Genomic DNA, 17730 nt, shown 5'->3' on the forward strand with positions numbered 1-17730 from the left:
ACTCCAACCAAGTGTATGTAAACTTCCAACTTCAACTGTATATATACCATTATCACCATAATACTGTATATATACCATTATCACCATAATACTGTATATATACCATTATCACCATAATACTGTATATATACCATTATCACCATAATACTGTATATATACCATTATCACCATAATACTGTATATATACCATTATCACCATAATACTGTATATATCCTCTGGGCCTAGCTCTAATTGCATATGAGATAATGATATACTAACTAATTATGGGAAGAAATGTGGGAACAACATACAGTACACAGTTTGGAAAAACCTCTCCTTCGTTCCACTACAGACCTACAAACACAGACCTCTCCTGTGACAGGGTTCCGGGTAACAGTGGGTTAATACAGACAGACAGGCAGTACCAGGGAACAGTGGGTTACTACAGACAGACAGGCAGTATCGGGGAACAGTGGGTTACTACAGACAGACAGGGTTCCGGGTAACAGTGGGTTAATACAGACAGACAGGCAGTACCAGGGAACAGTGGGTTACTACAGACAGACAGGCAGTACCGGGGAACAGTGGGTTACTACAGACAGACAGGCAGTACCGGGGAACAGTGGGTTACTACAGACAGACAGGCAGTACCGGGGAACAGTGGGTTACTACAGACAGACAGGCAGTACCGGGGAACAGTGGGTTACTACAGACTGACAGGCAGTACCGGGGAACAGTGGGTTACTACAGACAGACAGGCAGTACCGGGAAACAGTGGGTTACTACAGACAGACAGGCAGTACCGGGGAACAGTGGGTTACTACAGACAGACAGGCAGTACCGGGGAACAGTGGGTTACTACAGACAGACAGGCAGTACCGGGGAACAGTGGGTTACTACAGACAGACAGGCAGTACCGGGGAACAGTGGGTTACTACAGACAGACAGGCAGTACCGGGGAACAGTGGGTTACTACAGACAGGCAGTACCGGGGAACAGTGGGTTAGGGGCGTAGAACGACAGAGTTGTACCTTTACTAGATCGGGGGATTCGATCCAGCAACCTTTACTGGCCCAACGCTCTAACCACTAGGCTACCCTGATGCCCAAAATATAACATTTCGGTTACACCAAAAACACCCCCTTAGTCATTTCGGGGGGTCTGAATAGGCAAAATACAATTCCCATGGGCCAATCTCAACATTGGACTGAAACAATGTCCTGCAATGTCTTGCAATGTCTTGCAATGTCCTGCAATGTCCTGCAATGTACTCATGTTGTCTCGCATTTGGATATTTAAAATGTGGTCATCCTAAGGTAGACGGACGGACGGACGGACGGACAGGAATACTATAAACATACAGACCCCTACAGACAAACAACCAGACATACAGACAGGGCTACGACAGACAGACAGACAGACAGACAGACAGACAGACAGACAGACAGACAGACAGACAGACAGACAGACAGACAGACAGACAGACAGACAGACAGACAGACAGACAGACAGACAGACAGACAGACAGACAGACAGACAGACAGGAATACTATAAACATACAGACCACTACAGACAAACAACCAGACATACAGACAGGGCTATGACAGACAGACAGACAGACAGACAGACAGACAGACAGACAGACAGACAGACAGACAGACAGACAGACAGACAGACAGACAGACAGACAGACAGACAGACAGACAGACAGACAGACAGACAGACAGACAGACAGACAGACAGACAGGAATACTATAAACATACAGACCACTACAGACAAACAACCAGACATACAGACAGGGCTAAGACAGACAGACAGACAGACAGACAGACAGACAGACAGACAGACAGACAGACAGACAGGCAGGCAGGCAGGCAGGCAGGCAGGCAGGCAGGCAGGCAGGCAGGCAGACAGACAGACAGACAGACAGACAGACAGACAGACAGACAGACAGACAGACAGACAGACAGACAGACAGACAGACAGACAGACAGACAGACAGACAGTTATTCATACAATGTAGGTTGTATGATAAAACACAGGCACATTGTATGAGATGAAACCCTGTAGTCAGCGGTCGAAGCATTTCAAGTCTGGTGTGAAGACGACCTATATTACTACGAGCCGCTCATCATCTGTGTACAGTGAGTAATATAAACAATGAGAAATACATGGCATAGATAGTCCTTCCCCACAATGGTCTGTCTTTGTGCTTACGGACCGTAAATCACGACCACTGTAATACAGCTGCTCTAAGGAATGAAGGAATCTTGGACACAGAGAAACTGCTCTGTTATATTTAACTTATATTTAACTTCTGTAGCTCAGTTGGTAGAGCATGGTGCTTGTAACGCCAGGGTAGTGGGTTCGATCCCCGGGACCACCCATACGTAGAATGTATGCACACATGACTGTAAATCGCTTTGCATAAAAGCGTCTGCTAAATGGCATATATTATTATATATATATAACTCCATAGCTTGCCTTGGGTGTATTTCAGAGGTGTGTGTGTGTGTGTGTGTGTGTGTGTGTGTGTGTGTGTGTGTGTGTGTGTGTGTGTGTGTGTGTGTGTGTGTGTGTGTGTGTGTGTGTGTGTGTGTGTGTGTGTGTGTGTGCCCGTGCCCGTGCGTGTCCAACCACAAATTACTGCTACATATAGTACAGCTGTATTCTCTATAGTAAACACTTCACAGTCCCACTATATTCTCTGTAGTAAACACTTCACCAGTCCACTATATTCTCTATAGTAAACACTTCACAGTCCCACTATATTCTCCATAGTAAACACTTCACAGTCCCACTATATTCTCCATAGTAAACACTTCACAGTCCCACTATATTCTCCATAGTAAACACTTCACAGTCCCACTATATTCTCTATAGTAAACACTTCACAGTCCCACTATATTCTCCATAGTAAACACTTCACAGTCCCACTATATTCTCCATAGTAAACACTTCACAGTCCCACTATATTCTCCATAGTAAACACTTCACAGTCCCACTATATTCTCCGTAGTAAACACTTCACAGTCCCACTATATTCTCTGTAGTAAACACTTCACAGTCCCACTATATTCTCTGTAGTAAACACTTCACCAGTCCACTATGTTCTCTATAGTAAACTCTTCAACAGACCACTAAATTCTTCAGGGTGGGTTCTGAGTAGTCCAGTAATCATGTCCCTCTTTTATTCAGCTCTGAAGGTTTTCCTGGTTTCATTATGAAAACACTAATGGTGACAGAAGCGGACGAGACTAGCAAATATGTGTTCAACTGGGAGTGAGAGAAAAAGTGACACTAAACAAGAGTCAACCAAATGTCTGGAACACGTCATGGGTCTACCTGGAATTAGGGATTAAAAACATTCTGTTCAAGTAACAGAGTGTACAAGAATGTGTACAAGTCTACACACACACACACACACACACACACACACACACACACACACACACACACACACACACACACACACACACACACACACACACACACACACACACACACACACACACACACACACACACACACACACACACACACACACACACACACACACACACATGTTTGTTTTACTATTGAGAATGGTTACATTTCTGCTGCCCATTCGCTCATCTTGTTACAGAAAAAGTGGCGGGGAGGGTGCGTTGTTATTGTGTCAACTGTTAATTGCCCCTTTATTATAATAATGACATACATATACTGTATATATAACGCATTTATCCAAAGCGACTTACATTAGTGCGTGCGTACGTTATGCCAATGGGTTGCCCCGGGAACCAAACAAATAATCTTGGCGTTTGCAAAGCGCGTTGTTCTACAAACTGAACCGTATAAGATGTACGTTCTAGTCAGTGTATTTCTACGTGTCTGAATGCCCCGTGTGGGTTAACGTATGGAGTGGCAGTAATCTTTGCCCTGCAGACTGGGTTGTGATGGGATCAGGAGAGCTGGTTATAATCTGGGCTCTGGTATGGCCACTACTGTTCACACTGCTGACAACAGACATGTGCTTCTTCTGAGAAAAGCCTCATACAAACCCACAATGAAATAGGCCTGGATAAAACACACACACACACACACACACACACACACACACACACACACACACACACACACACACACACACACACACACACACACACACACACACACACACACACACACACACACACACACACACACACACACACACACACACACACTCAGAATGTCACTGAACTGGAGTAACCCTCTTTTAAGGTGAGGCCATACCTCTCAGCCAATCACAATGCACCCAGAATCAGGCAGTGTGCCGTGAGCCAATCAACACGTTTGTGGGGTTTTTTCTCCCTTCTTTTGAAATACTATTTCATGAGAATAACTCAACGTCCCAGAGGCGGAAGTGGAAAACGGCTGTCAGCTTTGCGGACGGTCGTACCACCTTTTGTCTGAGCCCTCTTATCCAGGCTCCTATCTCCTGGGATGGAATGGCTCTGGCTCTGCGGCGGGCTACTATTGACTCGTCAACCAGACATTCATAGACACACAAAGAGGAAATCCCACCATGTCTAACTGATAACACATATAACCCTCCTATCCCTCCTAACACATCTAACCCTCCTATCCCTCCTAACACATCTAACACATATAACCCTCCTATCCCTCCTAACCCTCCTAACACATCTAACCCTCCTAACACATCTAACCCTCCTAACCCTCCCAACACATATAACCCTCCTAACCCTCCTAACCCTCCTATTCCTCCCAACACATCTAACCCTCCTATCCCTCCTAACACATCTAACCCTCCTAACACATCTAACCCTCCTAACACATCTAACCCTCCTATCCCTCCTAACACATCTAACACATCTAACCCTCCTAACACTCCTATCCCTCCCAACACATCTAACCCTCCTAACACATATAACCCTCCTAACCCTCCTATCCCTCCCAACACATCTAACCCTCCTAACACATCTAACCCTCCGAACACATCTAACCCTCCTTACCCTCCTAACCCTCCTAACCCTCCTAACCCTCCTAACACATCTAAACACTCCTAACCCTCCTAACACATATAACCCTCCTAACCCTCCTATCCCTCCCAACACATCTAACCCTCCTAACACATCTAACCCTCCGAACACATCTAACCCTCCTTACCCTCCTAACCCTCCTAACCCTCCTAACACATCTAAACACTCCTAACCCTCCCAACACATCTAACCCTCCCAACACATCTAACCCTCCGAACACATCTATCCCTCCTAACCCTCCTAACCCTCCTAACCCTCCTAACACATCTAACCCTCCTAACACATCTAACACTTATAGCCCTCCCAACACATCTAACCCTCCAAACCCTCCTAACTCTCCAAACACATCTAACCCTCCTAACCCTCCTTACCCTCCTAACCCTCCTAACTGTCTTAACGCTCCTAACCCACCTAACCCTCCCAACACATCTAACCCTCCTAACCCTCCTAACACATCTAACCATCCCAACACATCTAACCCTCCTAACCCTCCTAACACATCTAACCATCCCAACACATCTAACCCTCCTAACACATCTACACACTCCTAACACATCTAACCCTCCTATCCCTCCCAACACATCTAACCCTCCTATCCCTCCTATCACATCTAACCCTCCTATCCCTCCTATCACATCTAACCCTCCTATCCCTCCTATCACATCTAACCCTCCTATCCCTCTATCACATCTAACCCTCCTATCCCTCCTATCACATCTAACCCTCCTATCCCTCCTATCACATCTAACCCTCCTATCCCTCCTATCACATCTAACCCTCCTATACCTCCTATCATCTAACCCTCCTAACACATCTAACCCTCCTAACCCTCCTAACCCTCCCAACACATCTAACACATCTAACCCTCCTAACACATCTAACCCTCCTATCCCTCCTAACACATCTAACCCTCCTATCCCTCCTATCACATCTAACCCTCCTATCCCTCCTATCACATCTAACCCTCCTATCCCTCCTATCACATCTAACCCTCCTATACCTCCTATCACATCTAACCCTCCTAACACATCTAACCCTCCTAACCCTCCTAACCCTCCCAACACATCTAACACATCTAACCCTCCTAACACATCTAACCCTCCTATCCCTCCTAACACATCTAACCCTCCTATCCCTCCTATCATCTAACCCTCCTATCCCTCCTATCACATCTAACCCTCCTATCCCTCCTATCACATCTAACCCTCCTAACCTCCTATCACATCTAACCCTCCTATCCCGTAACACATCTACACACTCCTAACATATCTAACCCTCCTAACCCTCCTAACATATCTAACCCTCCTTACCCTTCTAACCCTCCTAACTGTCTTAACCCTCCTAACCCTCCTAACACATCTAAACACTCCTAACCCTCCTAACACATCTAACCCTCCTAACACATCTAAACACTCCTAACCCTCCTAACACATCTAACCCTCCTAACACATCTAAACACTCCTAACCCTCCCAACACATCTAACCCTCCCAACACATCTAAACACTCCTAACCCTCCTAACACATCTAACCCTCCCAACACATCTATCAATCCTAACCCTCCCAACACATCTAACCCTCCTAACACATCTAACCCTCCTAACACATCTAACCCTCCTAACCCTCCTAACCCTCCCAACACATCTAACACATCTAACCCTCCTAACCCTCCTAACACATCTAACCCTCCTAACCCTCCTAACACATCTAACCCTCCTAACCCTCCTAACACATCTAACCCTCCTAAACACTCCTAACCCTCCTAACCCTCCTAACACATCTAACCCTCCTAACCCTCCTAACACATCTAACCCTCCTAACCCTCCTAACACATCTAACCCTCCTATTCCTCCTAACACATCTAACCCTCCTAACCCTCCTAACACATCTAACCCTCCTAACACATCTAACCCTTCTAACCCTCCTAACCCTCCTAACACATCTAACCCTCCTAACCCTCCTAACCCTCCTAACATATCTAACCCTCCTATCCCTCCCAACACATCTAACCCTCCTAACACATCTAACCCTCCTAACCCTCCGAACCCTCCCAACACATCTAACACATCTAACCCTCCTAACACATCTAACCCTCCTAACCCTCCTAACACATCTAACCCTCCTATCCCTCCCAACACATCTAACCCTCCTAACACATCTAACCCTCCTAACCCTCCTAACACATCTAACCCTCCTATCCCTCCTAACACATCTAACCCTCCTATCCCTCCTATCACATCTAACCCTCCTATCCCTCCTATCACATCTAACCCTCCTATCCCTCCTATCACATCTAACCCTCCTATACCTCCTATCACATCTAACCCTCCTATACCTCCTATCACATCTAACCATCCTAACACATCTAACCCTCCTATCCCTCCTAACACATCTACACACTCCTAACACATCTAACCCTCCTAACCCTCCTAACCCTCCTAACATATCTAACCCTCCTAACACATCTAACCCTCCTAACCCTCCTAACATATCTAACCCTCCTAACACATCTAAACACTCCTAACCCTCCTAACACATCTAACCCTCCTAACACATCTAACACTTATAGCCCTCCTAACACATCTAACCCTCCCAACACATCTAACCCTCCCAACACATCTAAACACTCCTAACCCTCCTAACACATCTAACCCTCCCAACACATCTAAAGACTCCTAACCCTCCTAACACATCTAACCCACCTAACCCTCCCAACCCTCCTAACCCTCCTAACACATCTAACCCTTCTAACCCTCCTAACTGTCTTAACCCTCCTAACACATCTAAACACTCCTAACCCTCCTAACACATCTAACCCTCCTAACACATCTAACCCTCCCAACACATCTATCAATCCTAACCCTCCCAACACATCTAACCCTCCTAACACATCTAACCCTCCTAACCCCCCGAACCCTCCTAACACATCTAACCCTCCTAACACATCTAACCCTCCTAACACATCTAAACACTCCTAACCCTCCTAACCCTCCTAACACATCTAACCTCCCTAACCCTCCTAACACATCTAACCCACCTAACCCTCCCAACCCTCCTAACCCTCCTAACACATCTAACCCTCCTAACACATCTAACCCTCCTAACACATCTAACCCTCCTAACACATCTAATCCTCCAAACACATCTAACCTCCCTAACCCTCCTAACACATCTAACCCACCTAACCCTCCCAACCCTCCTAACCCTCCTAACACATCTAACCCTCCTAACCCTCCTAACCTGTCTAACCCTCCTAACACATCTAACCCTCCTAACCTTCCTAACCTGTCTAACCCTCCTAACACATCTAACCCTCCTAACCTGTCTAACCCTCCTAACACTTATAACCCTCCTAACCCTTCTAACCCTCATAACCCTTCTAACACTACTGACCCTCCCAACACATCTAACCCTCCTATCACATCTAACCCTCCTAACCCTCCTATCACATCTAACCCTCCTAACCCTCCTAACACATCTAACCCTCCTATCACATCTAACCCTCCTAACCCTCCTATCACATCTAACCCTCCTAACCCTCCTATCACATCTAACCCTCCTAACCCTCCTATCACATCTAACCCTCCTAACCTGTCTAACCCTCCTAACCTGTCTAACCCTCCTAACACTTATAACCCTCATAACCCTTCTAACACTCCTAACCGTCCTAACACATCTAACCCTCCTAACACTTATAACCCTCCTAACCCTCCTAACACATCTAACCCTCCTAACCATCCTAGCACATATAACCCTCCAAACACTCCCAACACATCTAACCCTCCAAACACTTCTAAAACATCGAACCCTCTTAACAATCCTAACCCTCTTAACCCTCCTAACCCTCCTAAACATCCTAACCACTACATCACACCATAGCCCCCTGTACCACAACATCATACCATATCACCCCTGTACCCCAACATCATACCATATCCCCCCTGTACCCCAACATCATACCCTATCCCCCCTGTACCACAACATCATACCATATCCCCCTGTACCCCAACATCATACCATATCCCCTGTACCACAACATCATACCATATCTGTAAGTCGCTCTGGATAAGAGCGTCTGCTAAATGACTTAAATGTAATGTAATATATCCCCCTGTACCCCAACATCATACCATATCCCCCTGTACCCCAACATCATACCATATCCCCCCTGTACCCCAACATCATACCATATCCCCCTGTACCCCAACATCATACCATATCCCCCCTGTACCCCAACATCATACCATATCCCCTGTACCCCAACATCATACCATATCCCCCTGTACCCCAACATCATACCATATCCCCCTGTACCCCAACATCATACCATATCCCTCTGTACCCCAACATCATACCATATCCCCCTGTACCCCAACATCATACCATATCCCCCTGTACCCCAACATCATACCATATCCCCCTGTACCCCAACATCATACCATATCCCCCCTGTACCCCAACATCATACCATATCCCTGTACCCCAATATCATACCATATCCCTGTATCTCAACATCATACGATATTCCCCCTGTACCCCAACATCATACCATATCCCCCTGTACCCCAACATCATACCATATCCCCCTGTACCCCAACATCATACCATATCCCTGTACCCCAATATCATACCATATCCCCCCTGTACCCCAACATCATACCATATCCCCCCTGTACCCCAACATCATACCATATCCCCCTGTACCCCAACATCATACCATATCCCTGTACCCCAATATCATACCATATCCCCCTGTACCCCAACATCATACCATATTCCCCCTGTACCCCAACATCATACCATATCCCCCCTGTACCACAACATCATACCAAATTGTTCCATGGTCATATGACCTGTGAAGGAAGCGTTACCACGAGGTCCTCCACTGTACCAGTTGTTCCATGGTCATGTGACCTGTGAAGGAAGCGTTACCACGAGGTCCTCCACTGTACCAGTTGTTCCATGGTCATGTGACCTGTGCAGGAAGTGTTACCGCGAGGTTCTCCACTGTACCAGTTGTTCCATGGTCATGTGACCTGTGCAGGAAGTGTTACCGCGAGGTCCTCCACTGTACCAGTTGTTCCATGGTCATGTGACCTGTGTAGGTCCTATGGAGGAGGATGGCTGTCTGAAAACATCAGTAGCTGTCAAATCCCATATTTTCCTCAATTCCTCTCAAAGCTCATTGGAGGATGAGGTCCGAGTGAGGGACCTCAGATCCTCTCCTACAATGCGCTTTGAGAGGGAGGTGACCAATGGAGGAAACAAGGACAAAGGAGGCAAGGAATGGATGGTTAGTAAAGTTGGACGGTTAACCAATCAGGACACAGAACACTAGCAAGTCACTAGCCAACCACTACAGGCATTAGCCAACCAGGACACAGAACACTAGCAAGTCACTAGCCAACCACTACAGGCATAAGCCAACCAGGACACAGAACACTAGCAAGTCACTAGCCAACCACTACAGGCATTAGCCAGCCAGGACACAGAACACTAGCAAGTCACTAGCCAACCACTACAGGCATTAGCCAACCAGAACACAGAACACTAGCCAGTCACTACAGCCATTAGCCAACCAGGACATATAACACTAGCCAGTCACTACCTGACCATTAGCCAATCATTACACTAGCCAGTCACTACAGCCATTAGCCAACCAGAACACAGAACACTAGCCAGTCACTACAGCCATTAGCCAACCAGGACACAGAACACTAGCCAGTCACTACAGCCATTAGCCAACCAGGACACAGCACACTAGCCAGTCACTACAGCCATTAGCCAACCAGGACACAGCACACTAGCCAGTCACTACAGCCATTAGCCAACCAGGACACAGAACACTAGCTAGTCACTACAGCCATTAGCCAACCAGGACACAGAACACTAGCCAGTCACTACAGCCATTAGCCAACCAGGACACAGAACACTAGCCAGTCACTACAGCCATTAGCCAACCAGGACACAGAACACTAGCCAGTCACTACAGCCATTAGCCAACCAGGACACAGAACACTAGCCAGTCACTACAGCCATTAGCCAACCAGGACGTGAACAGTCATGTGAGAGACTTCCTGTCCGGAACAATTAGAGTCCTGTTCTAGACGATGACAATATGGATCTCCTTTACTTTGAGCCGTAGCATACATAACCTACTTAGCAGTTAGCTTCTACACCACAAAACCCTCTGCTACCATCATGCATCAGCCTTCGAGGCCATCATAAATGACTTCTATAGGGCAACCTATGTGTTGATTACATTGACATTTAAGTCATTTAGCAGACGCTCTTATCCAGAGCGACTTACAAATTGGTGCATTCACCTTATGACATCCAGTGGAACAGTCACTTTACAATAGTGCATCCATGTACATAACTATGCAAAGTGCCAGAACATTTATAAAGCATTATAGCCCCTTTTATAAAGCATTATAGCCCCTTTTATAAAGCATTATAGCCCCTTTTATAAAGCATTATAGCCCCTTTTATAAAGCATTATAGCCCCTTTTATAAAGCATTATAGCCCCTTTTATAAAGCATTATAGCCCCTTTTATAAAGCATTATAGCCCCTTTTATAAAGCATTATAGCCCCTTTTATAAAGCATTATAGCCCCTTTTATAAAGCATTATAGCCCCTTTTATAAAGCATTATAGCCCCTTTTATTTATAACCCCTTTTATAAAGCATTATAGCCCCTTTTATAAAGCATTATAGCCCCTTTTATAAAGCATTATAGCCCCTTTTATAAAGCATTATAACCCCTTTTATAAAGCATTATAGCCCCTTTTATAAAGCATTATAACCCCTTTTATAAAGCATTATAGCCCCTTTTATAAAGCATTATAACCCCTTTTATAAAGCATTATAGCCCCTTTTATAAAGCATTATAGCCCCTTTTATAAAGCATTATAACACACTATAAGATTTCACAGACACATTATTTTTTATTTTTTTTGCTGACCCCCCCCCCCCCTCCCCCTTGTCATCCTGGTGAAAGTGGAGCGTTAAGAGTTGAGGTGCCCCCTGGCCAGAGGGCAGTAGTCCCATGTAGACTACAGTCCATACCACAGAGAGGTGTTTGTTAGGAAGAACATGATCAGATTCCAAACACTCCCTCTCACACACACACACACACACACACACACACACACACACACACACACACACACACACACACACACACACACACACACACACACACACACACACACACACACACACACACACAATGGAGCTTGATGTGTCGAACGCAGGCCAAGCAGTTTCTCCGCTCTCCCCGTGCCTATGGTGTTTTTAAAGTGTACGACTTTCTCGTGGGAAAATGGCCAGATGAAATAAGAAAAAGAAAAAACATTGTGAGGAATGTGAGAATCTACCCCCCCCCCCCTCCCCCCCCCCCCCCCCTCCCCCTCCCCCTCCCCCTCCCTCCCCGTCGTTAACGAGGGACAAGTACAGTAATCTGATGCTGAAAAGGATTTATGTAATTATCACACATTCTACAATCTTATATTAGAGGCCCATTCAGAGTGACGTTGGAGGTTTGGGAGGGGGGGGGGGGTTGGGGGTTGGGGGGAGCAGGGTTGGGGGGGGTTGAGCGTCAAGAGGGGAATTAAATGTGATGTAAGAAGTTCAGGAGTTTTTTAAAAATAATATCCCTGAGTTATTTAGATTTGCTTGCGTGATTTAATTTCTGTCTGCTAAAATTTAGAATGCCGATTTGTTCTAGAATGTTGTCTGAAAAGAAATCAGGTCAGGTCCAGAGGACTGTGGAATACTCTGTTGTGTTTGGTCATTATAATGTGTTGAACCCTGCATTTTAACGAGGCTTATGACAACAGAGCATTATGAACGGATGGATGTGTGGGGTGTGTTTTTGTGGCAATCGCCCCGGGGTATCACGCGTTGTTTCAGTTGCGTGTTACTATTCAGGTGTACATGTGCATTGTTGAGATTATTATATATTTTTGTGTGGGGTTGTGTTTGACTACAAGGTTGTGTATCTGTCACAGTAACGCACATAGCAGACTCATTCCAGAAGAGTTCCACCTAGTTTAACAAGGTTCTCGTGGTCTAAGGGTCTGTCTCAGAGATATACAGTCAGGTCAAAAAGTATTGGCACCCATAAAGATGACCAAAAAATGGTATAAAATAAATAATACAAATACTGAGCTATATTTTATGCTAATACATTTTTTGATTGTTTAAAGAATTGACCAATTAATGCAAAAATAATAGTTATTGGGTCATAGTTATTGGCACCCCTGTTGGCGTCATAGTTATTGGCACCCCTGTTGGGGTCATAGTTATTGGCACCCCTGTTGGGGTCATAGTTATTGGCACCCCTGTTGGGGTCATAGTTATTGGCACCCCTGTTGGGGTCATAGTTATTGGTACCCCTGTTGGGGTCATAGTTATTGGTACCCCTGTTGGGGTCATAGTTATTGGCACCCCTCTTGGGGTCATAGTTATTGGCACCCCTGTTGGGGTCATAGTTATTGGCACCCCTGTTGGGGTCATAGTTATTGGCACCCCTGTTGGGGTCATAGTTATTGGCACCCCTGTTGGGGTCATAGTTATTGGCACCCCTGTTGGGGTCATAGTTATTGGCACCCCTGTTGGGGTCATAGTTATTGGCACCCCTGTTGGGGTCATAGTTATTGGCACCCCTGTTGGGGTCACCCCTGTTGGGGTCAGTTATTGGCACCCCTGTTGGGGTCATAGTTATTGGCACCCCTGTTGGGGTCATAGTTATTGGCACCCCTGTTGGGGTCATAGTTATTGGCACCCCTGTTGGGGTCATAGTTATTGGCACCCCTGTTGGGGTCATAGTTATTGGCACCCCTGTTGGGGTCATAGTTATTGGCACCCCTGTTGGGGTCATAGTTATTGGCACCCCTGTTGGGGTCATAGTTATTGGCACCCCTGTTGGGGTCATAGTTATTGGCACCCCTGTTGGGGTCATAGTTATTGGCACCCCTGTTGGGGTCATAGTTATTGGCACCCCTGTTGGGGTCATAGTTATTGGCACCCCTGTTGGGGTCATAGTTATTGGCACCCCTGTTGGGGTCATAGTTATTGGCACCCCTGTTGGGGTCATAGTTATTGGCACCCCTGTTGGGGTCATAGTTATTGGCACCCCTGTTGGGGTCATAGTTATTGGCACCCCTGTTGGGGTCATAGTTATTGGCACCCCTGTTGGGGTCATAGTTATTGGCACCCCTGTTGGGGTCATAGTTATTGGCACCCCTGTTGGGGTCATAGTTATTGGCACCCCTGTTGGGGTCATAGTTATTGGCACCCCTGTTGGGGTCATAGTTATTGGCACCCCTGTTGGGGTCATAGTTATTGGCACCCTGTTGGGGTCATAGTTATTGGCACCCCTGTTGGGGTCATAGTTATTGGCACCCCTGTTGGGGTCATAGTTATTGGCACCCCTGTTGGGGTCATAGTTATTGGCACCCCTGTTGGGGTCATAGTTATTGGCACCCCTGTTGGGGTCATAGTTATTGGCACCCCTGTTGGGGTCATAGTTATTGGCACCTGTTGGGGTCATAGTTATTGGCACCCCTGTTGGGGTCATAGTTATTGGCACCCCTGTTGGGGTCATAGTTATTGGCACCCCTGTTGGGGTCATAGTTATTGGCACCCCTGTTGGGGTCATAGTTATTGGCACCCCTGTTGGGGTCATAGTTATTGGCACCCCTGTTGGGGTCATAGTTATTGGCACCCCTGTTGGGGTCATAGTTATTGGCACCCCTGTTGGGGTCATAGTTATTGGCACCCCTGTTGGGGTCATAGTTATTGGCACCCCTGTTGGCGTCATAGTTATTGGCACCCCCGTTGGGGTCATAGTTATTGGCACCCCTGTTGGGGTCATAGTTATTGGCACCCCTGTTGGGGTCATAGTTATTGGCACCCCTGTTGGGGTCATAGTTATTGGCACCCCTGTTGGGGTCATAGTTATTGGCACCCCTGTTGGGGCCATAGTTATTGGCACCCCTGTTGGGGTCATAGTTATTGGCACCCCTGTTGGGGTCATAGTTATTGGCACTACTCTTGGGGTCATAGTTATTGGCACCCCTGTTGGGGCCATAGTTATTAGTTATTGGCACCCCTGTTGGGGTCATAGTTATTGGCACCCCTGTTGGGGTCATAGTTATTGGCACTACTCTTGGGGTCATAGTTATTGGCACCCCTGTTGGGGTCATAGTTATTGGCACCCCTGTTGGGGTCATAGTTATTGGCACCCCTGTTGGGGTCATAGTTATTGGCACCCCCGTTGGGGTCATAGTTATTGGCACCCCTCTTGGGGTCATAGTTATTGGCACCCCTGTTGGGGTCATAGTTATTGGCACCCCCGTTGGGGTCATAGTTATTGGCACCCCTGTTGGGGTCATAGTTATTGGCACCCCTGTTGGGGTCATAGTTATTGGCACCCCTGTTGGGGTCATAGTTATTGTCACCCCTGTTGGGGTCATAGTTATTGGCACCCCTCTTGGGGTCATAGTTATTGGCACCCCTGTTGGGGTCATAGTTATTGGCACCCCTGTTGGGGTCATAGTTATTGGCACCCCCGTTGGGGTCATAGTTATTGGCACCCCTCTTGGGGTCATAGTTATTGGTACCCCTGTTGGGGTCATAGTTATTGGCACCCCTGTTGGCGTCATAGTTATTGGCACCCCTGTTGGGGTCATAGTTATTGGCACCCCTGTTGGGGTCATAGTTATTGGCACCCCTGTTGGGGTCATAGTTATTGGCACCCCTCTTGGGGTCATAGTTATTGGCACCCCTCTTGGGGTCATAGTTATTGGTACCCCTCTTGGGGTCATAGTTATTGGCACCCCTGTTGGGGTCATAGTTATTGGCACCCCTGTTGGGGTCATAGTTATTGGCACCCCTCTTGGGGTCATAGTTATTGGCACCCCTGTTGGGGTCATAGTTATTGGCACCCCTGTTGGGTTCATAGTTATTGGCACCCCTGTTGGGGTCATAGTTATTGGCACCCCTGTTGTGGTCATAGTTATTGGCACCCCTGTTGGGGTCATAGTTATTGGCACCCCTGTTGGGGTCATAGTTATTGGCACCCCTGTTGGGGTCATAGTTATTGGCACCCCTCTTGGGGTCATAGTTATTGGTACCCCTGTTGGGGTCATAGTTATTGGCACCCCTGTTGTGGTCATAGTTATTGGCACCCCTGTTGGGGTCATAGTTATTGGCACTACTCTTGGGGCCATAGTTATTAGTTATTGGTACCCCTGTTGGGGTCATAGTTATTGGCACCCCTGTTGGGGTCATAGTTATTGGCACCCCTGTTGTGGTCATAGTTATTGGCACCCCTGTTGGGGTCATAGTTATTGGCACTACTCTTGGGGCCATAGTTATTAGTTATTGGCACCCCTGTTGGGGTCATAGTTATTGGCACCCCTGTTGGGGTCATAGTTATTGGCACCCCTGTTGGGGTCATAGTTATTGGCACCCCTGTTGGGGTCATAGTTATTGGCACCCCTGTTGGGGTCATAGTTATTGGCACCCCTCTTGGGGTCATAGTTATTGGCACCCCTCTTGGGGTCAAAGTTATTGGTACCCCTCTTGGGGTCATAGTTATTGGCACCCCTGTTGGGGTCATAGTTATTGGCACCCCTGTTGGGTTCATAGTTATTGGCACCCCTGTTGGGGTCATAGTTATTGGCACCCCTGTTGTGGTCATAGTTATTGGCACCCCTGTTGGGGTCATAGTTATTGGCACCCCTGTTGGGGTCATAGTTATTGGCACCCCTGTTGGGGTCATAGTTATTGGCACCCCTGTTGGGGTCATAGTTATTGGCACCCCTGTTGGGGTCATAGTTATTGGCACCCCTCTTGGGGTCATAGTTATTGGTACCCCTCTTGGGGTCATAGTTATTGGCACCCCTGTTGGAGTCATAGTTATTGGCACCCCTGTTGGGGTCATAGTTATTGGTACCCCTGTTGGGGTCATAGTTATTGGCACCCCTCTTTTCAGTACCTTTCAATACCTCAGCTTGCGAGGATAACGCCACTGAGCCGTTTTCCCAACATTGTTTTATGAGACATGAGAGGGACCTTAGACGTCTATGACATAATCTTTCCACATCCTTGATATCTCTTGTCTGCGCTGATGGGGACCGCCCTCTTCAATTCAAACCATATGTTTTCAATGGGGTTCAAGTCCGGCGACCTTTACAAACTGTTTCATTTTGTGGTCAATTAACCGCATCTTTGTTGATTTTGATGTGGGCTTGTGTTGCTGAAAGATCTGCCAAGTTTCAGCCTCCTGGCAGAGGCGACCTGATTTCTTTTGGGCTAAAACATCCTGATACTGTGTAAAGTTCATTATGCTGTTGAAGGCCACAGGACCAGTACATTACACTACAATAAACACTATAACCAATCCCATTACAGTACAGTAACAATAAACCCTACAACACTAACCCAGTCCAATCCTCTTCTGTCGCTCCAACGACCACTGCAACCAGCCAGCCAGGCCTGCATAATCAGCTAAGCAGCTTTGTGACGGAGCTAGACTACATCAAAAATGTTGTGGCGCATGACTTCTGACAGTAAAACGCTCTTATGAAGAGGACATTGTTCCTCCTTGGTTAGAATCTTTGGTTAGAATTTACTGTCAGAAGTCAGTCAATTCTAACCAAAGATTCTAACCAAGGAAGAACAACGCCCTGTTCATAAGAGTGTTCTTATGAACAGGA

This window comes from Oncorhynchus gorbuscha, linkage group LG04, assembly GCF_021184085.1.
Source record: "Oncorhynchus gorbuscha isolate QuinsamMale2020 ecotype Even-year linkage group LG04, OgorEven_v1.0, whole genome shotgun sequence".
Lineage (NCBI taxonomy): Eukaryota > Metazoa > Chordata > Actinopteri > Salmoniformes > Salmonidae > Oncorhynchus > Oncorhynchus gorbuscha.